We start from the raw sequence: 25,535 nt of genomic DNA, 5'->3' as shown, positions 1-25,535 counted from the left end.
TCCTGCCATTTTTCTCTCTCCTTTCCCCCTCCCCTCTTCTCCTTTTCCTGCTTTTTATCCACTTTCCTCCCTCCTCTGTGTTTCTTGCTCATCTTCTCTGTCCCCGTCTCATTCCCTCTCTCTTCTCTTACCCCATCTCTTCTTTCTCCCCAGCCATCTCCCCTCTTTATCATGCACTGTTTTACTTACAGATTTGAAAAAAAAAAAAGATTCTAAATTACTTGACAAAGTGTATAGCTATACAACTGGGCTTCCCAGGTGACTCAGTAGTAAAGAATCCACCTGCCAAAGCAGGAGACTCCAGAGATGTGGGTTCAATCCCTAGATCAAGACAATCCCCTGAAGGTGGAAATAGCAGCCCACTCCAGTATTCTTGTCTGGAGAATCCTATGGACAGAGGAGCCTGGTGGGCTACCATCCATGGTGTACCTAAGAGTCAGATACAACTGAGCGACTGAGCACACACACAGATATTCAGCTACAGCATTGACCACAGAGAGCAGGTGCATGGTAGCCCACCTTGATGGCATTCCTTGAAGTCCACAGGAATTTCTGATGTGGGGGAATGTCATGGCTGGGAAGCTTCCAGGTGTAACCTAGGGGCTCACTAGTTCTGTGTGTGCTTAGTCGCTCAGTCATGTCCAACTCTTTGTGACCTCATGGACTGTAGCCTGTCAGGCTCAACTGTCCATATAAGAATACTAGATTCTTACCTGGCTCCAGCTAAGAATACTGGACTGGGTTGCCATGCCCTCTTCCAGGGGATCTTCCCAACCCAGGGATGGAACCCAGGTCTCCTGAATTGCAGGAGGATTCTTTATTGTCTGAGCCACCAGGGAAGCCCCTCCCTGGGTCTGAAAAACTTAATTAACAGTATTAATTAACTTAATTAACATGGTTCTTTTTCTCTCGGGGCTTACTGGGTGCTTCAAGATGCTATGTAGATTTAACATGTCTATGAAAGGTGGTATTTGCAGGCAATGGGAGCCTCTTGGTTCTCAATTCACCCCCAACACGCATACCATGTTCTTACCCTGTAAAGAGCAAAGTTAATGACCAAGTAGATAATCACGATGGTGTGATCACTCAACTAGAGCCAGACATCCTAGAATGTGAAGTCAAGTGGGCCTTAGAAAGCATCACTATGAACAAAGCTAGTGGAGGTGATGGAATTCCAGTTGAGCTATTCCAAATCCTGAAAGATGATGCTGTGAAAGTGCTGCACTCAATATGCCAGTAAATTTGGAAAACTCAGCAGTGGCCACAGGACTGGAAAAGGTCAGTTTTCATTCCAATCCCAAAGAAAGACAATGCCAAAGAATGTTCAAACTACTGTACCATTGCACTCATCTCACACGCTAGAAAAGAAATGCTCAAAATTCTCCAAGCCAGACTTCAGCAATACATGAACTATGAACTTCAAGATGTTCAAGCTGGTTTTAGAAAAGGCAGAGGAACCAGAGATCAAATTGCCAACATCTGCTGGATCATCAAAAAAGCAAGAGAGTTACAGAAAAACATCTATTTCTGCTTTATTGACTATGCCAAAGCCTTTGACTGTGTGGATCACAATAAACTGTGGAAAATTCTTCAAGAGATGGGAATACCAGACCACCTGACCTGCCTCTTGAGAAACCTGTATGCAGGTCAGGAAGCAACAGTTAGAACTGGACATAGAACAACAGACTGGGGCCAAACAGGAAAAGGAGTACGTCAAGGCTGTATATTGTCACCCTGCTTATTTAACTTCTATGCAGAGTACATCATGAGAAACACTGGGCTGGAAGAAGCACAAGCTGGAATCAAGATTGCCGGGAGAAATATCAATAACCTCAGATATGCAGATGATACCACCCTTATGGCAGAAAGTGAAGAGGAACTAAAAAGCCTCTTGATGAAAGTGAAAGAGGAGAGTGAAAAGTGGGCTTAAAGCTCAACATTCAGAAAACGAAGATCATGGCATCTGGTCCCATCACTTCATGGGAAATAGATGAGGAAACAGTGGAAACAGTGTCAGGCTTTATTTTTTGGGGCTCCAAAATCACTGCAGATGGTGACTGCAGCCATGAAATTAAAAGACGCTTACTCCTTGGAAGGAAAGTTATGACCAACCTAGATAGCATATTCAAAAGCAGAGACATTACTTTGCCAACAAAGGTTTTTCCAGTGGTCATGTATGGATGTGAGAGTTGGACTGTGAAGAAAGCTGAGCACCAAAGAATTGATGCTTTTGAACTGTGGTGTTGGAGAAGACTCTTGAGAGTCCCTTGGACTGCAAGGAGATCCAACCAGTCCATCCTAAAGGAGATCAGTCCTGGGTGTTCATTGGAAGGACTGATGCTGAAGCTGAAACTCCAATACTTTGGTCAACTTATGCGAAGAGTTGACTCATTGGAAAAGACCCTGATGCTGGGAGGGATTAGGCACAGGAGGAGAGGGGGACGACAGAGGGTGGCATCACCAGCTCTTTGGACGTGAATTTGAGTGAACTCCAGGAGTTGGTGATGGACAGGGAGTCCTGGCGTGCTGTGATTCATGGGGTTGCAAAGAGTCGGATATGACTGAGCAACTGAACTGACTGACTGATCTCTGATTAGTCTCTCTTTGTATGTCCAGATGCAACCTGCATGATCTGTTGCCCACAGTGACTGTTTGGTGCTGATATTGTAGCGTATCGTATTATGGGATGGTAAGTATGATGATGGACTAAGTCTCAGGACCTGAATCTTTTTTTTTTTATATGAATTTATCTATTCTAATTCGAGGTTAATTACTTTACAATATTGTATTGGTTCTGCCATACATCAACATGAATCCACCATGGGTATACACGTGTTCCCCATCCTGAACCCTCCTCCCTCCTCCCTCCCCGTACCCTCCCTCTGGGTCAGCCCAGTGCACCAGCCCCAAGCATCCAGTATCATGCATCGAACCTGGTCTGGCGATTCATTTCATATATGATATTATACATGTTTCAATGACATTCTCCAAATCATCCCACCCTCTCCCTCTCCCACAGAGTCCAAAAGACTGTTCTATATATCTGTATCTCTTTTGCTGTCTCGCATACAGGGTTATCATTACCTTCTTTCTAAATTCCATATATATGCATTAGTATACTGTATTGGTGGTGTTCTTTCTGGCTTACTTCACTCTGTATAATAGGCTTCAGTTTCATCCACTTCATTAGTACTGATTCAAATGTATTCTTTTTAATGGCTGAGTAATACTCCATTGTGTATATGTACCACTGCTTTCTTATCCATTCATCTGCTGATGGACATCTAGGTTGCTTCCATGTCCTGGCTATTATAAACAGTGCTGCGATGAACATTGGGGTACACGTGTCTCTTTCCCTTCAGGGTGTATGCCCAGCAGTGGGATTGCTGGATCATAAGGCAGCTCTACTTCCAGTTTTTTAAGGAATCTCCACACTGTTCTCCATAGTGGCTGTACTAGTTTGCATTCCCACCAACAGTGTAAGAGGGTTCCCTTTTCTCCACACCCTGGACCTGAATCTTAAACCCATTCCTGGCTTTCACACAGGTGCTTTTAGAAGATTTTCTGTCTTTGAAAATACAGTCACTTTTGTTCTTACCAGTTTGTGGAAGAACAAGACTGAAGAGTCAGCTACCATAATTTGCATTGGTCAAGATACAATTTATTAAAAAAAAAAGTGTGTGTGTGTGTTTGTGTGCGTGTGCTTGTGCCTGTGTGTGTGTAGGGGCTTCCCTGGTGGCTCAGAGGTAAATAATCCTCTTGCAATGCAGGAGACATAGGTGATGCAGGTTTGGTCCTGGATTGGGAAGATTCCCTAGAGGAGGAAATTGCAACCACTCCAATATTCTTACAGGGAAAATCCCATGGACAGGGGAGCATGCAGTGGGCTACAGTCCATGGGATCACGAAGAGTCAGACACGACTAAAGCAACTGAGTAGGAACATGAAAACATGTGTGTGTGTCTGTATTCCTCTTCTAGCAAACTTTCTTCTGCTTCATTCTTTTCTAAAACTTATTCTATTGAAGTACAGTTTATTACAATGTTGTATTAATTTCTGCTGTACAACAGAGCAAATTAGTCATATATAATATTTTCATATTCATCTCCATTATGGTTTATTACAAGATATTGAATATAGTTCCCAGTAGGTCCTTGTTCTTTCCTCTCCTTTTCAATATCATCAACTTGTTCCTCTTTGTGATGCCTAAATAATCACAAATTATTTCCAGCAGCTGTCTTTTCATGCTAATTTTTTTCCCTGTCCTTTCCCCTCCCCTGTCTTCTGATACCACACTTATGGCAGAAAGTGAAGAAGAACTGAGGAGGCTCTTGATGATAGTGAAAGAGGAGAGTGAAAAAGCTGGCTTAAAACAACATTCAGAAAAACTAAGATCATGGCATCTGGTCCCATCACGTCATGACAAATAGATGGGAAAACAATGGAAACAGTGACAGACTATTTTGGGGGGCTTTGCAAAATCACTGCAGATGGTGACTGCAGCCATGAAATTAAAAGATGCTTGCTCCTGGAAAGAAGAGTTATGACCAACCTAGACAGCATATTCAAAAGTAGAGGCATTACTTTGCCAACAAAGGTCCATCTAGTCAAAGCTTTGGTGTTTCCAGTAGTCATGGATGGATGTGAGAGTTGGACTATAAAGAAAGCTGAGCACTAAAGAATTGATGCTTTTGAACTATGGTGTTGGAAAAGACTCCTGAGAGTCCCTTGGACTGCAAGGACATCCAACCAATACATCCTAAAGGATTTCAGTCCTGAATATTCACTGAAAGGACTGATGTTGAAACTGAAACTCCAATACTTGGCCAGCTGGTGCCGAGAACTGACTCATTTGAAAAGACCCTGATGCTGGGAAAGATTGAAGGCGGGAGGAGAAGGGGATGACAGAGGATGAGATGGTTGGATGGCATACTGACTCAATGGACATGAGTTTGGGTAAGCTCTGGGGGTTGGTGATGGACAGAGAAGCCTAGCGTGCTACAGTCCATGGGGTCACAAAGAGTCGGACACAACTGAGTGACTGAACTGAACTGTACTGCAGTCTCCTGAATCATCCTTCTTCCCTCCTTCCCTTCTCCTTGTCTCTCTCTGCCTGCTCTTTTTTTCTTGCTTATTTCACATGATTCAAATATCAAAACTACAAAAATGTATCCAATAAAAGTTGCCTTCACAAAAGTCCTCTTATTGTCTCAGGAAATATCTTAACCCTCCAGGTCCCAGGAAATCACTCTTCCTTGCTTTCCTGTTTATTCTTACAAAGAATTTTTATGTAAGCACAAACCAATAAAACTGTAGATTTTTCTCTCCTCTTTAAAAAAATAATACATGGTAGCATAGTACCCATGTTTTTATTTAACTACAGATTGTTTTCAATCTCTTGCTAGTAAAAAAAAAGTTACAATGAATAACCACATACATGCATCATTTTCCACACACGCAATTACATATTAGGAAAAATTCCTAGAAATAATTTTGAGATTACCAAATTCTCTCTAAAGGGCTGTACCAGTTTATATTCATCTATTCGGAATAGATGAAATTCTCTATTTCCCCATATTCTTACTTATTGAAAGCATTATGAATTTTTGGATTTTTGCCAGTCTCAGAGATGTGGGAAGACAATATATTCCCAGTTAAATACATTTAAAAATATTTAAGAACCATTTGCATTTGCTTTCCTGTGAATTATATTTTCATATTTTTGCCATTTTTTTATTGACTTATTGATGATTTTCTTACTAGTTGGTAGCTTTTTATGTGCCAAGGAGATTAACTCTGTGAAAAAATTGTGAGTATACACTTTGTTTGCCATTTGATTTTTTGACTATGCTTATAATATTTGTTTTACTTTTTGCCAAAGAAAATATTTAATTTTTATGTGGTTAAATGAATTCATTTTCTTTTAGTTTTTAAATATAATTAGAATAATTTTCCTCCAGTCTGAACTTATAAATTAATTCTTCCATGTTTTTTATATTTTGGTATTTCTCACTCAAATATTTAATTCACTTAGAATATTTTATGATGTGTATTATAATTAGTGAACTTCCCAGGTGGTACAGAATCCACCTGCCAATGAAAGGGACTTAGGTTCAATCCCTCGGTTGGGTTGGGAAGATCTGATGGAGAAGGAAATGGCACCCCACTTCTGTATTCTTCCTGGGAAAATCCATGGATTCTAGCCTGCCAGGTTCCTCTGTCCATGGATTTGCAAAGAGTTGGCCACGACTCAACACACATACACACACAAGTAGATATTTATCCAACTTTATTTTTCTATTTGACTACCTTGTACTACTCCTTGATATTAAAAAATTCATCTTTTGGAGACTTCTACTCCTGGGAAGATGAAACAGATTTATGTTTCCTTAGTCCCCCTTCAAAGAACATCTAGAAATCTTGGACATTTATAAGACAAACATGAGAAGACTCCGAAAAGTGAAGAGAAGACAACTGCAGAACTTGGGACCCAAAGAACAACTTAGTGATAAATTCCTTGGGTTTTATTTTTAGCTCATAGAAATCAGGCATGGAAATGGAAAAGCAGAAAACTCAAATGCAAATAGGCATAGACAAAAAGCAAGCCCCAGCAAAAGCCTACTCTCTCTAGCCAGATAACCAGGAAGGGGACAAAACAGAAAATGTTTAGACAATAACTCTTTTACACCAGCCAAATATCATAGAAAAAAACTCTGACTCTACCTCTACCTATTCCTGTGAAAGCTGATGATCCTCAACCCACCTCTTCTCCATGACCCATGGTATCAGAGTAGGCCCACTGAAGAACCAGGAGTCTCACCCTCACCAAGCAGTAAATAGTCTACCTCTCCCATCTAGATGGTATCAGCAAAGGCTTAATGTGGAAACAGAACTCCTACTAATACCTCCTGCCGGGGTCCAGCCTCGGCTGATCCAGGGAGTTCGAAGCGGGGACGGCATCGGCGAGGATCAGGATACAATAGCTTCAATTAGATATTAATTAAAGATGTAAAGAGTAATAGAATGAGGATAGCTCAGTCGGAAAATTCAGTGGAGAAAAGAGACTGAGTAGCTTGGTTTACACAGGAGACCAATAAAACTTCAAGACAAGAACTTTGCACCACTTACGTAGGCCGCAGGCGTCCTTCCATTCTCCCGAAGGAGAGGAGACACTGAGGCCTCCCAGGTTGGATCTTAGAAGCCCAGGCATAATTAGTAAGCTTGGTGGGTTCCACGCTCCAGATTGAGACTCAGCCAGAGTGAGAGAGAGAGCAACATGGGGAGACCAGTATTTCGAGAAACTGATCCCAATTCTTTATTTTCCATGGTCTACTTTTATACACTGAGATGTTATGCAAAAGTCACGCGGGGTCAGCAGTCCTGACTTTTATCAAAGTCAGGTGCTTCATACAAATGTATACAGAGGTCTTAGGGGTGTTACATCATCTTCTGGCCAGGGGGCCTGCTGACAATTTATGACCCTCTCCTTGTGACAGCAGTCAGTCAACCAGGACATTTATTTCTCCAGGGGTGATTATTCTTAAAACAGATGCCACCCAAATAAAGTTACATTCCTATAGGGTGAGGGTATAGTGGGTTTTAGTTAAGGAAAGAATTTACTTAGCCTAAGGTCTAATGTGATTAATATCAAAGGTTAATACTTATTTCTTCTATATATTCATTAATGTGTGTAAGGGCAGAGGATATGGAGACTTAGCAACAAACATTGGCTCAACAAATGAAAAACCCTTCACCAATACAATTTCTAATCAGCCCATTATACTTATACTAATAGTTTTCTAACTTTTCTAAGGAACCTGTTTTCAGAAGGTTTAAAGCATCTTGTGCCTCTCACGGTTGTGAGGCTGTGAGCAATCACATGTGGCTGGACAAGCCTGTCAGGCAGGCTAGAGAACCTTCAGAGGAGTTTGTAGGTTAAAACACTCTTGTCACGCCCAGGAGTTTTTATTAACTGGAGCTCTAGGTTAACTCCTTCTCCGAAAGAGGTGGTGGGGGACAGCCCCCCGTAAAGTCAGAGGTGTAGGTGGGAGCACAAAGTAGTAAAGCAGGCAGGCGGTTATGGGGGTAGATGCTTGAGGATTTCCAGGGGAACTCCTGAGGCTCGATCCCGCTTTTGTGTATGTCGAGCCTCCTTCCTCATGACTTTTGCCACAGGAGGAGTGCCTCACTCTGGCCCTCAACAACCTCCCTTAACAAAGAGCCTTTTCTCCCCTCAGGTGTCAACAGAGACTGAATGAGAACCTGGACTTTACCTACACCAGTAGAGGTGTCTTTTTCCCTTCCTCTGCTTGAGTTCTGTAAACGAAAGCTAACTAAAATACAATTTTAGATAATATGTAGAGCCTCATAACATAATACCCAAATGTCCAGATTTCAGTAGAAAATCACATCATACCAGGAACCAGAAAAATCCCAACTTGAATGAAAAAGCAATCAGTAGATAACACTAAAACAACAGAGGTGTTAGAATTATCTGACAAATGTTTTAAAGTAGTCATTTTAAAATGTTGCAACAAGTAATTATGAACATGTTCAAATTAAAAACAAAAAAATAGAATGTCATAGCAGACAAATAGAATATTTCAGCAGCAAAATTGGAGTTATAAAGAAGAGCCAAGTGAGAAGTTTAGAGTTGAAAAAACACAATAATTATGATTGAAAACTCAGTTCAGTTCACTTCAATTGCTCAATCCTGTCTGACTCTTTGTGATCCCATGAACTGCAGCATGGCAGGCTTCCCCGTCCTTCACCATCTCCTGGAGCTTGCTCAAACTCATGTCCATTGAGTCAGTGATGCCATCCAACCATCTCATCCTCTGTTGTCCCCTTCTCTTCCTGCCTTCAATCTTGCCCAGCATCAGATCTTTTCTAGTGAGTCAGTTCTTGACATCAGGTGGCCAAAGTATTGGAGCTTCAGCTTCAGAATCTGTACTTCCAATGAATATTCAGGACTGATTTTCTTTTGGATGGGCTGGTTGGATGTTCTTGCAGTCCAAGTGACTCTCAAGAGTCTTCTCCAACACCACAGTTCAAAAGCATCAATTCTTTGGCAGTCAGTTATCTTTATATTCCAACTCTCACATCCATACACGACTACTGGAAAAACCATGGCTTTGACTAGACTTTGTTGGCAAAGTAATGTCTTTGCTTTTCTATATGCTATGTAGGTTGGTCATAACTTTTCTTCCTAGGAGCAAGTGTCTTTTAATTTCATGGCTGTGGTCACCATCTGCAGTGATTTTGGAGCCCCCCCAAATAAAATCTGTCACTGTTTGCCTTGTTTCCCCATCTATTTGCCATGAAGTGATGGGACCAGATGCCATGATCTTAGTTTTCTGAATGTTGAGTTTTAAGCCAACTTTATCACTTTCCTCTTTCACTTTCATTAAGAGGCTCGTCAGTTCCTCTTTACTTTCTGCCATAAGGGTGGTGTCATATGCATATCTGAGTTTATTGATATTTCTCCTGGTTTTCTTGATTCTAGTTTGTGCTTCATCCAGCCTGGAATTTCACATGATGTACTCTGCATATAAGCTAAATAAACAGGGTGACAAATGAGCTCAATAGCAGAAAGAAGGTGGGAGGAAAGAACGTGAAATTGACTATAGAACAACAGAAATTACTAAGTCTCAAAAAACAGAGAGAAAACAGACTGAAAAGAATTTGAACAGAGCCTCAGGAACCTGTTAGACTATCATAATATTCATGTCATTGGAGTCCTGCAATAAGAGGGGGAAGAAGACCGGGCTGAAAAGTACTTCAAGGTATAATAGCTGAAAACTTCCCAAATTTGGCAAAAGACATAACCTACAGAATCAGGAAGCTGCATAACTTGTAAATACAATAAGCTCAAGAAAGTCCACATCAAGACACATGATCAAACTTTTAGAAACTAAAGAAAAAGAAAAAATTCTTGAAAACAGCAGAATAATACTTTGCCTAAAAGGGAATAATGATTTCAATGAGGATAAATTTCTTATTAGAAAACATAAAAGTCATAAAAGGTAGTACAATTTTTCCTATATTTCTATATCCAGCAGATGTATAATGCAAGGTTTCAAATGTATTTAAGAAATATTTAGTAATATTAAGAGGCTTCCCTGGTGGCTCCAACGATACAGAATCTTCCTGCAATGCATGATAAAGTAAAGTGAGTCCATTTAATCCTACATTTAAAGGATTATTTCCAAGGTAGGCTTTTAAATTGTCAAGCTATATAACATACTTTAATTCTCTAACTTTTTTGTCTCAGGATTTGTTTTATGATCTTAAGAAGTACTGAGAACCCCAAAGAGTCCATGTTTATGTGAGCTATTCCTACCCATGTTCCCTGTATTAGATATTAGAGCTGAGATATTTAAAAAATATTCATCTTATTTCAAAGTAACAGTAATAAACTCATTATGTTAACATAAATATAATAAGATAAATACATAAATATTTATAAATATAATTTTTCAAAACAAATTACTCATGAGAAGGTTGGAATTTTATACATTTTGCAAATAATGTCAATGCCTGGATTAATAAAACACAGCTGAAGTTTTGTATATGCTTCTGTATTCAACCTGTTATAGTGTATTGTTTTGGTTGAAGTGTATGTAGAAAATCTGGTTTCATACAGATTTGCAGCTGGAAAATACCAAGCTTTTTAGCATATTTTTCAGAATACAGTCAATATCCTTCTTTGACATTTCACTAAAATTCAGCAACTAGTAGTTTTTAAGGTATTATACCACAAGGTGGAACATAAACCATATCAATAAAGTTTTAGTATTCGGTTGCATTAAAATTTATTTTGTACTTCAAATGGTCCGTTTGCCTATTCACCTTTCTACAAAATGATGCGTTAATCATTTGGAAAATGTTGGTTCACTGACTTACACAGATCTTCCAAATAATGAAACATTTTAACAATCATTATAAAAAATTTATTAGCATCATCACTGTTCTCATTAGCAAAAAAAAAAAAAAAAATTCAAGTATTAGAAAACTGTCAAGCTTGAAACTGCAGAGACAATTTTTTCCAAGATTCTGACTTTTGCTTTTCACTGATTTTTCGTGAGCTGGTAAGCTTGCTTTGTTCATTTTCTAAGTCATGTCTGCTAAATGCTGGAATCAGGTTAACCACAGGTTGTCAATTATTCTTTCAAGTAAAAATGATGTTTCATGAGGAAAAACAGCTGGTTTCACTCACAGCTGAAACAATTGAAAAGTGAAAGTTGCTCAGTCGTCTCCAGCTCTTTGTGACCCCATGGACTATACAGTCCATGGAATTCTCCAGGACAGAATACTGGGTATTGGGTAGCCTTTCCCTTCTCTGGGAGTTCTTCCCTACCCAGAGATCAAATCCGGGTCTCCCACATTACAGGTGAATTCTTTACCAGCTGCTGCTGCTGCTGCTAAGTCACTTCAGTCGTGTCTGACTCTGTGCAATGCCATAGACGGCCTCCTACCAGGCTCCTCTGTCCCTGGGATTCTCCAGGCAGGAACACTGAAATGGGTTGCCATTTCCTTCTCCAACTGAGCCACAAGCAAAGTCCAAGAACACTGGAGTGGGTAGCCTATCCCTTCTCTAGTCAGACTTCCTGAACCAGGAATTGAACATGGGTCTCCTGCATTCTAGGCAGATTCTTTACCAACTGAGCTATCAGGGAAGAACTGATTTTTCTTGAGACAATCATCAAAGTTAGGTGAGCAGCTGAAGTGGTCTGTGTACTTTCTATTTTATTACTCGGGATTTTTCAAAGACTTGTCTTCCAGGGTTAAGGTGTAATAAAATTAAGAATTTTTACCTCTTCAAATACTTCTATAAAGCAAGAAGTTTTTTTTTAAGTGTTATGACAATGAAGAATGCAGTGACTACTATTACAAGTATGTCATTGATTTGATTTCTTCTAAAATGAAAACAATTTTACTATTATTATTTGGCAGCATTAGTACAATTCTCTGCACAGTGAAAGGGACAAATAACATCTTAGCATCATTATGCAAATATTTTCATTGCTGTTGTTCTGACTCTTTGTGACCCCATAGAATGCAGCACACCAGGCTTCCCTGTCCTTCACTGTCTCCTGGAGTTTGCTCAAAGTCACGTCCATTGAGCCGGTGATGCCATCCAACCATCTCATCCTCTGTCGTCCCCTTCTCCTCCTGCCTTTAATTTTGCCCAGCATCAAGTTGTTTTCCAGTGAGTTGACTCTTCACATCAGGTGGCTTAAGTATTGGAGCTTCTGCATCAGTCTGTCCAATGAATATTCAGGGTTGATTTCCTTTAGAATTGACTGGTTTGATCTCCTTGCTGTCCCAGGGACTCTCAAGAGTCTTCTCCAACACCACAGTTCAAAAGCATCAATTCCTTGGTGCTCAGCTTTCTTCACAGTCCAACTCTCACATCCATACATGACCACAGGAAAAACCATTGCCTTGACTAGACGGACCTTTGTTGGCAAAGTAATGTCTCTGCTTCTCAATATGCTATCTAGGTTGGTCATAACTCTTCTTCCAAGGAGTAAGCATCTTTTAATTCCATGGCTGCAGTCACCATCTGCAGTGATTTTGGAGCCCCCAAAAATAAAGTCTGATATTGTTTCCACTGTTTCCCCATCTATTTCCCATGAAGTGATGGGACCAGATGCCATGATCTTCATTTTCTGAATGTGGAGCTTTAAGCCAACTTTTTCACTCTCTTCTTTCACCTTCATCAAGAGGCTTTTTAGTTCCTCTTCACTTTATGCCATAAGGGTGGTGTCATCTGCATTCTTAGCCAGTTTCTATTAATTCTCTACTATAAGCAAGGCTAAAATCACATATTCCCACTTCTCTCTCTCTCTCTCTCTTTCTCCATGGACTGACTTTAGTCAACAGTGCTATCTTTCTTCATATTTATTTTTGTACTGTTAAATATAATTAAATATGTATTAATTGATCTGCTAACATTAAATGATATCCTTTGACTCCAGAGATTATAGATGAGGTCATCGGTAAACTTATTTTACCTTCAACCTTCCACACCTCTTTGCCCACCAATTTTCCTTAGTTCCATCATTTCTAGATTTTCAGAACAAAAGGTTATATATATATATATATATATATATATATATTTTTTTTTTTTTCCTTTCACTCCACTCCCTACGTCTACTTTAACCTTGGTTTTCACAGCCAGTTTCTTTGCTAGGATTTCTCTGTTTGTCTCTTGACTGACTAAAGTTTGACTATAGTAGTTTTCTCAAGAAGTACTTATTCATGGAAATAATATTACCCAAGTTTTGCTAAGGTCTTTTATAAGATTCAGTTCAGTTCAGTTCAGTCACTCAGTTGCATAAGACTCTTTGCGACCTCATGAACTGCAGCACGCCAGGCCTCCCTGTCCATCACCAAGTCCCAGAGTCCACTCAAACCCATGTCCATTGAGTCGGTGATGCCATTCAACCATCTCATCCTCTGTCGTCCCCTGTTCCTCCTGCCCTAAATCTTTCACAGCATCAGGGTCTTTTCCAATGAGTCAGCATTTCACATCAGGTGGCCAAAGTATTGGAGGTTCAGCTTCAACATCAGTCCTTCCAATGAACATCCAGGATTGATCTCCTTTAGGATGGACTGATTGGATCTCCTTGCAGTCCAAGGGACTCTCAAGAGTCTTCTCCAACACCACAATTCAAAAGCATCAATTCTTCAGTGCTCAGCTTTCTTTATAGTCCAACTCTCACATCTATACAGGATGACTGGAAAAACCATAACCTTGACTAGATAGACTTTTGTTGACAAAGTAATGTCTCTGCTTTTTAATATGTTGTCTAGGTTGGTCATAACTTTCCTTCCAAGAAGCAAGCGTCTTTTAATTTCATGGCTGCAATCCCCATCTTCAGTGGTTTTGGAGCCCAGAAAAATAAATTCAGCCACTGTTTCCACTGTTTCCCCATCTATTTGGCATGAAGTGATACTCCTTGGAAGAAAAGTTATGACCAACCTAGATAGCATATTGAAAAGCAGAGACATTACTTTGCTAACAAAGGTCCGTCTAGTCAAGGCTATGGTTTTTCCTGTGGTCATGTATGGATGTGAGAGTTGGACTGTGAAGAAAGCTGAGCACCGAAGAATTGATGCTTTTAAAGTGTGGTGTTGGAGAAGACTCTTGAGAGTCCCTTGGACTGCAAGGAGATCCAACTAGTCCATTCTGAAGGAGATCAGCCCTGGAATTTCTTTGGAAGGAATGATGCTAAAGCTGAAACTCCAGTACTTTGGCCACCTCATGCGAAGAGTTGACTCATTGGAAAAGACTCTGATGCTGGGAGGGATTAGGGGCAGGAGGAGAAGGGGACGACAGAGGATGAGATGGCTGGATGGCATCACTGACTCCATGGATGTGAGGCTGAGTGAACTCCGGGAGTTGGTGATGGACAGGGAGGCCTGGTGTGCTGCGATTCATGGGGTCACAAAGAGTCAGACACAACTGAGAGACTGAACTAAACTGAACTGATGGGACCGGTTGCCATGATGTTAGTTTTCTGAATGTTGAGCTTTAAGTCAACTTTTTCACTCTCCTTTTGCACTTTCATCAAGAGGCTCTTTAGTTTTTCTTCAGTTTCTGCCATAAGGGTGGTGTCATCTGCATATCTGAGGTTATTGGTGTTTCTCCCGGCAATCTTGATTCCAGCTTTTGCTTCATCCAGCCCAGCATTTCTCATGATGTACTCTGCATAGAAGTTAAATAAGCAGGGTGACAATATACAGCCTTGATATACTCCTTTTCCTATTTGGAACCAGTTTGTTGTTCCATGTTCAGTTCTAACATTTGCTTCCTGTCCTGTATACAGGTTTCTCAAGAGGCAGGTCAGGTGGTCTGGTATTCCCATTTCTTTTATAATTTTACACAGTTTATTGTGATCCATACAATCACAGGCTTTGGCATAGTCAATAAAGGAGAAATATATGTTTTTCTGGAACTCTCTTGCTTTTACAATGATCCAGCAGATATTGGCAATTTGTCTCTGGTTCTTCTGCCTTTTCTAAAACCAGCTTGAACATCTGGAAGTTCACGGTTCATGTTGGGCTATGTATTAAAACATTTGTGTCGCCTCATGAGAAATCTGTATGCGGGTCAAGTAGCAACAATCAGAACTGACATGGAGCACAGACTGGCTTCAAATCAGGAAAGGAGTATGTCAAGGAAAGGAGTATGTCAAGGCTGTATATTATAACCTGGCTTATTTAACTTATATGCAGAGTACATCCTGAGAAATGCGGGACTGGATGAAGTACAAGCTGGAATCAAGATTGCCAGGAGAAATACTAATAAGCTTGGATATGCAGATGACACCTCCCTTATGGCAGAAAGTGAAACAGAACTGAGGAGTCTCTTGATGAAAGTGAAAGAGAAGAGTGAAAGAGTTGGCTTAAAACTCAACATTCAGAAAACTAAGATCATGGCATCTGGTCCCATCACTTCATGGCAAATAGATGGGGAAACAAGGCAAACAGTGACAGACTTTATTTTTGGGGGGTTCCAAAATCACTGCAGATGGTGACTGCAGCCATGAAATTAAAAGACGCTTGCTCCTAGGAAGAAAAGTTATGATCAACCTAGATAGCATATTAAAAAGGAAAGACATTACTTTGCCAACAAAGGTCTGTCTAGTCAAATCTATGGTTTTTCCAGTAGTCATGTATGGTGTGAGAATTGAACCTAAAGAAAGCTGAGCACCAAGGAATTGATGTTTTTGAACTGTGGTGTTGGAGAAGATTCTTGAGATTCCCTTGGACTGCAAGGACATCCAACCAGCCCATCCTAAAGGAAATCAGTCCTGAGTGTTCATTGGAAGCACTGATGTTAAGCTGAAATTCCAATATTTTGGCCACCTGATGTAAAGAACTGACACCTTGGAAAAGACTCTGGTGCTGGGAAAGATTGAAGGTGGGAGGAGAAAGGGACCACAGAGGATGAGATGGTTGGATGGCGTCACTGACTCAATGGACATGAGTTTGAGTAAACTCCAGGAGTTGGTGATGGACAGGGAAGCCTGGTGTGCTGAAGTCCATGTGGTTGCAAAGAGTCTGACATGACTGGGTGACTGGACTGAACTGAACTGAATCTTTCTTGCGTATCTTGTACTGTTTTATACTTGAAATATTTTTATTTAAATATAAGTATTTATGAATTTAATCTCCAATTCCCTGTGAAGAGTTGTCAGTGATTTGTGCTAAATGATACTAAAGGACTCTTTTCAGACGAAGCTGTGATCCATTTAAACTCTCAGTGAGAAGTCTGCAAAAAAAATTCAGTAATGTATTTACTTGATATACAAAGTTTTATCAGAATAAAGGTGAAGAAATACGGTGAAAAAGAAGAAAAATTCATAGATTGGTGTAAACTGCAAAGCCTCGTACTCACTGTCATGGTTTGTCCAGATTTCCCTGCCTATCTAGGTTCTGTTATGAACCCCCAGGGCAGGGGCTGTATCTGCCCACTTCAAGATAATTATTATTCTTTAGACTTCTACTGTTGAACGTTGCAGAGGAGAAAAACAAAAGGCCAGTCTGCTTTCCCCCCCATGAATGACTTGATACTTTTCTCTGGCTTCCTTAGGTTTTCTTTCTTCATTCTTGAAGTATCTTTGAAGGAATGTCATCTTCGTTTATGTAATGAATTTTTTATTATAAACATAATTTATTCTAGTCCATCTCTTTATGTATATCCAGTGAATTCCTCTAATATGTCTCCTTTAGACCTCAATTGTGAATATATAAGAACTACTTTATTTTCTATAATTTGTCTCTAAAACTTTTACACTTTTATTTTTGATTCGATTTTTTGAAAATTTTCATAATATACTTCATATAACATGATACACTCCATCACATAATGAATATAAAACATATTGAGATATTTTAGGTTGTTTTCTTCTTACTAAGTGTACCATATACTTACAGTACACCATGTTTGGATGCTCTGGTTTTATGAGGAATAGATGAGGGGATTTTATGTAATTCACAGTTGGAAAAGTATATTCACATACTTTAGGTGTCACAAAAGTATTATTTGATACATAAATAATTATGTAAAAACGTAAGTATTTCCCATAACTGAAAAATCATTCTCCTTTAATACTTGCATCCACATTGACAAGACTGGTTTATCTATGGCATTGTGATTTACATTTTCACACTGCATATGAACGAGCTATTTGAAGTTCTAAGCAGGGGAGGGAAAGCTTGTCTGTGACCTAGTTAGAGAGGTACAAGATTTTAAGTTGAAATTGAAACTTGTCATTATATGATAATGAATAATGATTTTACAGTTTTCTTTTTTTTAATTTAAATTTATTTATTTTAATTAAAGGCTAATTGCTTTACAATATTGTATTGGTCTTGCCATATATCAACATGAATCCGCCACGTTCATGTTCCCAATACTGAACTGCCCTCCCACCTCCCTCCCCATACCATCCCTCTGGATCATCCCAGTGCACCAGCCCCAAGCTTCCTGTATCCTGAATCGAACCTGGACTGGCGATTCGTTTCTTACATGAACAAATATGAAGACAATTTTAATTGTAATTGCTGCTGCTGCTGCTAAGTCGCCACAGTCGTGTCAGACTCTGCGACCCCATAGACGGCAGCCCACCAGGCTCCCCCGTCCCTGGGATTCTCCAGGCAAGAACACTGGCGTGGGTTGCCATTTCCTTCTCCATTGCATGAAAGTGAAAAAATAAAGTGAAGTCGCTCAGTCGTGTCCGACTCCTAGCGACCCCATGGACTGCAGCCCACCAGGCCCCTCTGTCCATGGGATTTTCCAGGCAAGAGTACTGGAGTGGGGTGCCATCGCCTCCTCCGATTGTAATTGATAGCATTTAGGAACTCACTGTAGAAGAACATGAAGAACTCAATACTGCTAAAGAGTTGTTTGCAATCTGTCAATAATGTTTTGTGTTCATTGTTAATAATACTGAGCTAACACAAGAGTTAACGAATTAACTTAGACATGAATTTAAAATGGGTATCTTTGGCTTTGGAGTCAAAGCAATTATGTTTTTAAAAAATCCAGTTTTGACAGTATGGTACTGGCACAAAGACAGAAATATAAATCAATGGAACAAAATAGAAAGCCCAGAGATAAATCCACGCACCTATGGACACCTTATCTTTGACAAAGGAGGCAAGAATATACAATGGATTAAAGACAATCTCTTTAACAAGTGGTGCTGGGAAAACTGGTCAACCACTTGTAAAAGAATGAAACTAGAACACTTTCTAACACCATATACAAAAATAAACTCAAAATGGATTAAAGATCTAAATGTAAGACCAGAAACTATAAAACTCCTAGAGGAGAACACAGGCAAAACACTCTCCGACATACATCACAGCAGGATCCTCTATGACCCACCTCCCAGAATATTGGAAATAAAAGCAAAAATAAACAAATGGGACCTAATTAAACTTAAAAGCTTCTGCACAACAAAGAAAACTATTAGCAAGGTGAAAATACAGCCTTCAGAATGGGAGAAAATAATAGCAGATGAAGCAACTGACAAACAACTAATCTCAAAAATATACAAGCAACTACTGCAGCTCAATTCCAGAAAAATAAAAGACCTAATAAAAAAAATGTGCCAAAGAACTAAATAGACATTTCTCCAAAGAAGACATACAGATGGCTAACAAACACATGAAAAGATGCTCAACATCACTCATTATCAGAGAAATGCAAATCAAAACCACTATGAGGTACCATTTCACGCCAGTCAGAATGGCTGCGATCCAAAAGTCTACAAGCAATAAATGCTGGAGAGGGTGTGGAGAAAAGGGAACCCTCTTACACTGTTGGTGGGAATGCAAACTAGTACCGCCACTATGGAGAACAGTGTGGAGATTCCTTAAAAAACTGGAAATAAAACTGCCTTATGATCCAGCAATCCCACTGCTGGGCATACACCCTGAGGAAACCAGAAGGGAAAGAGACACGTGTACCCCAATGTTCATCGCAGCACTGTTTATAACAGCCAGGACATGGAAGCAACCTAGATGTCCATCAGCAGATGAATGGATAAGAAAGCAGTGGTACATATACACAATGGAGTATTACTCAGCCATTAAAAAGAATACACTTGAATCAGTTCTAATGAGGTGGATGAAACTGGAGCCTATTATAAAGAGTGAAGTAAGCCAGAAAGAAAAACACCAATACAGTATACTAACGCATATATATGGAATTTAGAAAGATGGTAACAATAACTCTGTATATGAGACAGCAAAAGACACACTGATGTATAGAACAGTCTTTTGGACTCTGTGGGAGAGGGAGAGGGTGGGATGATTTGGAAGAATGGCATTGAAACATGTATAATATCAAATATGAAATGAGTCGCCAGTCCAGGTTCAATGCACGATACTGGATGCTTGGGGCTGGTACAATGGGACAACCCAGAGGGATGGTACGGGGAGGGAGGAGGGAGGAGGGTTCAGGATGGGAAACACATGTATACTTGTGGTGGATTCATGTTGATATATGGCAAAACCAATACAACATTGTAAAGTTAAAATAAAATAAAATCTTGGATTTTCAGACTTAAAAAAAAGATCCAGTTTTGATTGTCTATATCCTATACTGTATTTTTTTTTCATAAAAAACTTAAAAGAGAACTCTGTGAACTGTATTTTCAGGTAAAATATGTAATGTCATAGGGATCATCCTTTTTCTTCAGTCAAGCTCAACAAAGTCATAATACGTATACTGTCCTAGGAAAAATCCCTCCGTGCTCAGTAGTGTCTGAAATCCCAGAGAGCTTAGTTCCTTAGTGATGTTATGGGAGGTCTCATTTTCTGAAACTTGGAACAGGTCTGGAAGCTTATCTTTGTTCCCCAAATTGATGGCAATGGTGGGGGCATTAGATATGTTTGAAGCAGCGGTTCTGGTAGTTTCCTCAGCTTTGCAAATCTGATTCTATTTGTGTATAAAATCCAAAGTTTCAGCCTTATAGCCATGGAGTTCTGTTTGTTTAGGTCTGTCAGGCTCTTGCATTTATATCTTGATTGTTTCTGAATTCAAGGTGAGAATCATGCCTCTAAACTTCAAAACTTTTGCCCAGTGTAGCTTTCTCCACCCAAGCCTCAGAACTGTCAGTTGCAAATGGGATTTAATACATTCAATGCATTAATTTATCTATACACATGCATCTCCCATCCTAATACCTAGCATGTGATATTTGCTTAACAGATATTATCACCTCCCTCTTCCTTACCCCAAATATACACCATACTCCTTCTAAAAGAAAAAAGGCACCTTCTTTAGGGCCAACTATGGTTTCAGGAATTAAGCTGTAGAACTTCTGAAACAGATGTTTGCTGAATATTACATTCAGACACTGTGCTAGATTCTAAGAATTCAGAGAGAAAAATGCTGTCCTTTTCCTCAAAGGGCTCAAAATGAGTGTGCTGTGCTTAGTCGTGTCTGACTCTTTGAGACCCTATGGACTGTAGCCTGCCAGGCTCCTCTGTCCATGGGATTCTGCAGGCAAGAATACTGGAGTGGATTGCAATGCCCTTCTTCAGGGCATCTTCCCAACCCAGGAATTGAACCTAGGTCTCCTGCATTGCATATGGACTCTTTACCATCTGAGCCACCAGGGAAGTCCAAGAATACTGGAGTGGGTAGACTAACCTTTTTACAGGGGAACTTCCTGACCCAGGAATTGAAGTGGGGTTTCCTGAATTGCAGGTGGATTCTTTACCAGTTGAGCTACCAGGGAAGCCCCCAAGGTGGGTGTATGTGAGTTCAACAAATGACACAAAATTACTATGCAATACTGTTTTCACTGAAGTGCACCCAGAAAACTAGGGAAAAAAAGAAGAATATCTAATAGTCTGGAAGAAGTGGAGGAGGCTTCCCAGAAAATAAAGCATTTCAGCTGCAGAAGGAAAACTTAGTAGAGTGGCATGAGTGTTAAACCATTTAAATAACTACAAACCCTTCAATATGATGAAGAGGATGGGCATGAGTCTATATAGAGATGATGCTGAAAAAGTAGGCAAAGATTGTCACCAAAGGCCTGCTATGATGTGATTATGCTGTTGGGGTTCCATGATAGAGACACAGGGGTGTCAGTAAGAATTTTAAACACTAAAGAAAAATAATCATCTTGGTTTTACTGAAATTTCACTAGTTATAGCATGACACAATGAACTAAAGTGGGACAAAAAAGAAGAAACTGGGACATTAAATGCAAATCTCTTGAGGTGCTTGGTGAAAAATACTGGACTAAGGCAGTGTGAATGAAGTAGAAAGTAATCTGTAAATTACAAAGGAAGAATAATTGGCCAAACTCAGTGATTATTTAAATGAGCAGATGAAGGAAGGAAAGAATCAAGAAAATATCTAGTTTTCTGACATAAATGACTTAGTTGATAGTGAGAAAATGACTTTTGACCAAAGATGATAAGGTTTTAATGTTAGACATGATGCTTTTTTATTTTAAATAGACCATTTTACATATATATTATACAGTATATATTTAAATTTGTAGAAAATTTGCAGAGAGTACAAAGAATTCCCAAATACCCCACATGCAGCTTTTCTTATTATTTACATCTTATAGTAATGTGATACATTTGTCACAAATAATAAACCAATATCAATACGTTATCATTGGGCTTCCCTGATAGCTCAGCTAGTAAAGAATCACCCTGCAATGTGGGAGACCTAGGCTCAATCCCTGCATTGGGAAGATCCCCTGGAGAAGGGAATGGCTACCCACTCCACTATTTTGGCCTGGAGAATCCCATGGACTGTATAGTCCATGGGGTCGCAAAGAGTCAGACATGAAGGAACAACTTGCACATATGTTATCATTAAGTCCATACATTTTCAGGTTTCTTAGTTTTTACTCAATGTCCTTTTTCTGTTTCAGAATTCTATCCAGGGTATCACATTACATTTAGTCATTATGTCTCTTTAGGCAATTCTTGACTGTGACAGTTTCTCAGGCTTTTATTGTTTTTGATGACCCAGAGAGTTTTGACCTTGAGAGTTATTCTTGTCAGGTACTTTGTAAAATGTCCCTTTATTTATTTATTTTTTTCTTTCTCTTCTATGATTTGACTAAAGTGAAGAGTTTTGAGGAAGAGCACACAGATAAATGGCCATTTTCATCATATCATGTCAAGAGGCCTGCTTGACATGAGTTAGCACTGTTGATGTTAACTTTGACAAAGCTGGGAGAGGTAGCATTTGTTGGGTTTCTTCTCTGTAAAGTTTCTCTCATACCACCTGACCCTCTTTTACACTATATTCCTTGGGAAAGAAGTATGGATGTGCATGCTCAGTCATATCCAACTCTTTGTGACCCCATGGACTGTAGCCCACCAGGCTCCTCTGCTCATGGAATTCTCCAGGCAAGGATACTGGAGTGTGTTGCCATTTCTTACTGCAGGGGTTCTTCCCAACCTAGAGACTGAACCCACATCTCCTGCATCTCCTGCATTGGCAGGTAGATTCTTTACTCCTGAGCCACCTGAGAAGCCTTCATTATGCACATCTCACACTTAATGAACCAAGAAGTTATGTTCCTTCTCTTAAGGACAAAGCATCTATATAGGTTATGTGGGAAAAAAAATTATGTGGAATTCTTCTGCAACACCTTTTTTTTTTTCCTTTCCTCTACTTATTTAATAATTCAATCACTTATTTACATCAGTATGGCTTCCTGAATATTTATTTTAAAAGTTGTTTTATAAGCCAGTACTGCTTTTTTTTTTCCCTCAAATTATTCTTGCTTTGGCCATTGGGAGCTCTTTCAGTTGCCCCCCATATCCCACTGGTAAACCCACACCACTGATTATTTAAAACATTTTAGTAATACTTTACTTTCTGGCACTATGACATGCTTGAGGCTCATATTTATTCCCTAACCCAGTCTTAGAATCAGTCATTTCTCCAAGGAGCCTGGTTTCTTTTTATAAGCGAGGAAGGAAATATCTATACATACTAATCTTTGAGTACACACATATCTATATTTTTACATACATCATATTCATTAGTATCATATTAAGCTAACATGAGTAATCATCTAATACCACATGGATCATTCTAACCTTCTCCCTCTTGCTTACCTGTAACCTCTCACTCCCACAGTGAGAAATTTGGTTCCCATCCCCTGCCATCCACTTATGAAATTGTTTATTCCAGTATATACATATAGTGATTTCAGAACTGTTCACCTGTACCCGTTTGAAAAATAACTTCATTAACTAGAAAGTGCTTATGTGAAGTTCCTTTTGCCTTTAGCCTTAGAAAATCATCAATCATTTCTAAAGTAGGAAATGGCAACCCACTCCAGTGTTCTTGCCTGGAGAATCCCCGTGGACAGAGGCACCTGGTGGGTTAGAGTCAATGGGGTCGCAAAGAGTCGGACACGACTGAGTGACTGAGCACATTTCTAAAGTTACTTAGGTAAGTATTTTTTAAGTCTTATCCACTTCAATTAGATTGCTTCCTACATTTGTAACATAGTTAGATTCTTCTGTCACAATCTACGTTGAATCCAGAATCCTCAACCTCCTAAATGATTTTTTGAACTTGCATTAATTAATGTTCACTATCTCTGCTGTAAATTTTTATGCATTCTAACAAATGTATAATGTCTGTATCCATCATTACAGTATCATTTACCATGCTAAAAAGTCCCCTATACTTCCCCTATTCATCTCTCCCCATAACCCTGAGCCCTTAGCAACTACTGATTTATTTACCATCTCTACAGTTTCACCTTTCCCAGAATGTCACATGATTGGAGTCATACAGTGTGTTGCCTTTTCAGACTTCTTTCATTCAGTTTAGTCTCTTTCACTCACCAATATGTATTTAAGGTTCTTCCATGTCTTTTCATGACTTGATAGTTTATTTCTTTTTATCACTGAATAATATTCCATTACATGGATGTACCACAGTTTTTCTGGCCACCTACTACAAGACATCTTGGTTACTTCTAGTTTTGATAAAGTCCTATAAAATTCCTGTAAAAATTACATGCAGAATTTTGTGTGGAATAAACTTTTCAAACCAGCTGGGTGGATTGTAGATTATGTTTAGATTTGAAAGAATTTTCCATACTATTTTCTAAAGTGGCTGTACCATTTTGCATTTCCACCAGGAATGAGTAAGAGCTTCTCACCACCAGTTGATATTGTCAGGTTTTAAAAAATTTAATCCATTTAAACAAGTCTAAAATAGCCATATCTCACTGTTGTTTTCATTAACATTTTTCTAATGACAAATGTGGGACATGTTTTCATATGCTTATTTACTACCTGCATATCCTGGTGAGGTGTCTGAGCTGAGATTTCCCATTTTAATAGGATGTTTGGTTTTATGTTGTTGAATATTACAAATGCATTGTATATTTTGACTAGATGTGTTGCACAAATATTTTCTCCTGGTTTACAGCTTGTCTTTTCATTCTTTAATAGTGTCTTTGCAGAAAGGAAGTTTTTAACTTTAACAAAGTACAATTTAGTAATTTTAACTCCATGAGTCATACTTTCAGTGTTTTATCTAAAAAATCATCACCAAACCCAAGATCAAATGGAGATTTTCTCTTGTTTTCTTTCAGAAGTTTTATAGTTCTGCATTTCATAGTTATGTAATATTCAGAGTTTATTTGATAAAAGTCATACAGTCTATGTCTAAAGTCATTATGTTGCTTATATCCAATTGTTCCAGCAATATCTGTTGGAAAGGCTATCTTATTTCCAATGAATTATCTTTGCACCTTTGTCAAAGATCAGTTGACTATATTTTTGTGAATCTATGTCTAGGCTCTGTGTTCTCTTCTTTGATGTATGTGTCTTTTCTTTTATCTGTACTATGCAATCTTGATTATTGTGTCAATGTGACTATCTTGATCAGATAGTATGAGCTGTCTTTCTTCTTCAGTGAAAGAAGAGAGAAAGTATGAAGTCGCTCAGTCCTGTCTGACTCTTTGCAGCCCCATGGACTGCAGCCTACCAGGCTCCTCTGTCCATGGAATTTTCCAGGCAAGAGTACAGTACTGGAGTGGGTTGCCATTTCCTTCTCCAGGGGATCTTCCCGACCCAAGGATTGAATTAGGGTCTCCTGCACTGCAGGCAGATTCTTTACTCTCTGAGCCACCAGGGAAGCCCATCTTCTTCCCTGGTGTTAAATGCCTATTCTAGGTGTTTTGCTTTTCTGTATAAATTTTAGAGTCAGCTTGTTGATATCTCCAACTAGTTTTCTAGGATTATTATTAACAACAATATCAGTCCCAATTATATTCATTTGTCTTCCTCCTAGCTTGGGATCCTTGACTTTCCAATTTAACTCTATTCTTGTATTCCTGCTATTTTGATCACATCTGTTGCCCTCTGAGTCATCAGCCTAGGAAATATCAAACCATGTCCTTTCTATTTCCAAGATGCTGATGATTGGTGGCAAATATCATCTAAGCAGGAACGTTGTTCCCATCTCAAATCGTCTAGGGCTGCACAACACAACAATTCTT

This window comes from Bos indicus, chromosome 5, assembly GCF_029378745.1.
Source record: "Bos indicus isolate NIAB-ARS_2022 breed Sahiwal x Tharparkar chromosome 5, NIAB-ARS_B.indTharparkar_mat_pri_1.0, whole genome shotgun sequence".
In the NCBI taxonomy this organism is placed as follows: domain Eukaryota; kingdom Metazoa; phylum Chordata; class Mammalia; order Artiodactyla; family Bovidae; genus Bos; species Bos indicus.
This window is presented reverse-complemented; position numbering follows the sequence as displayed.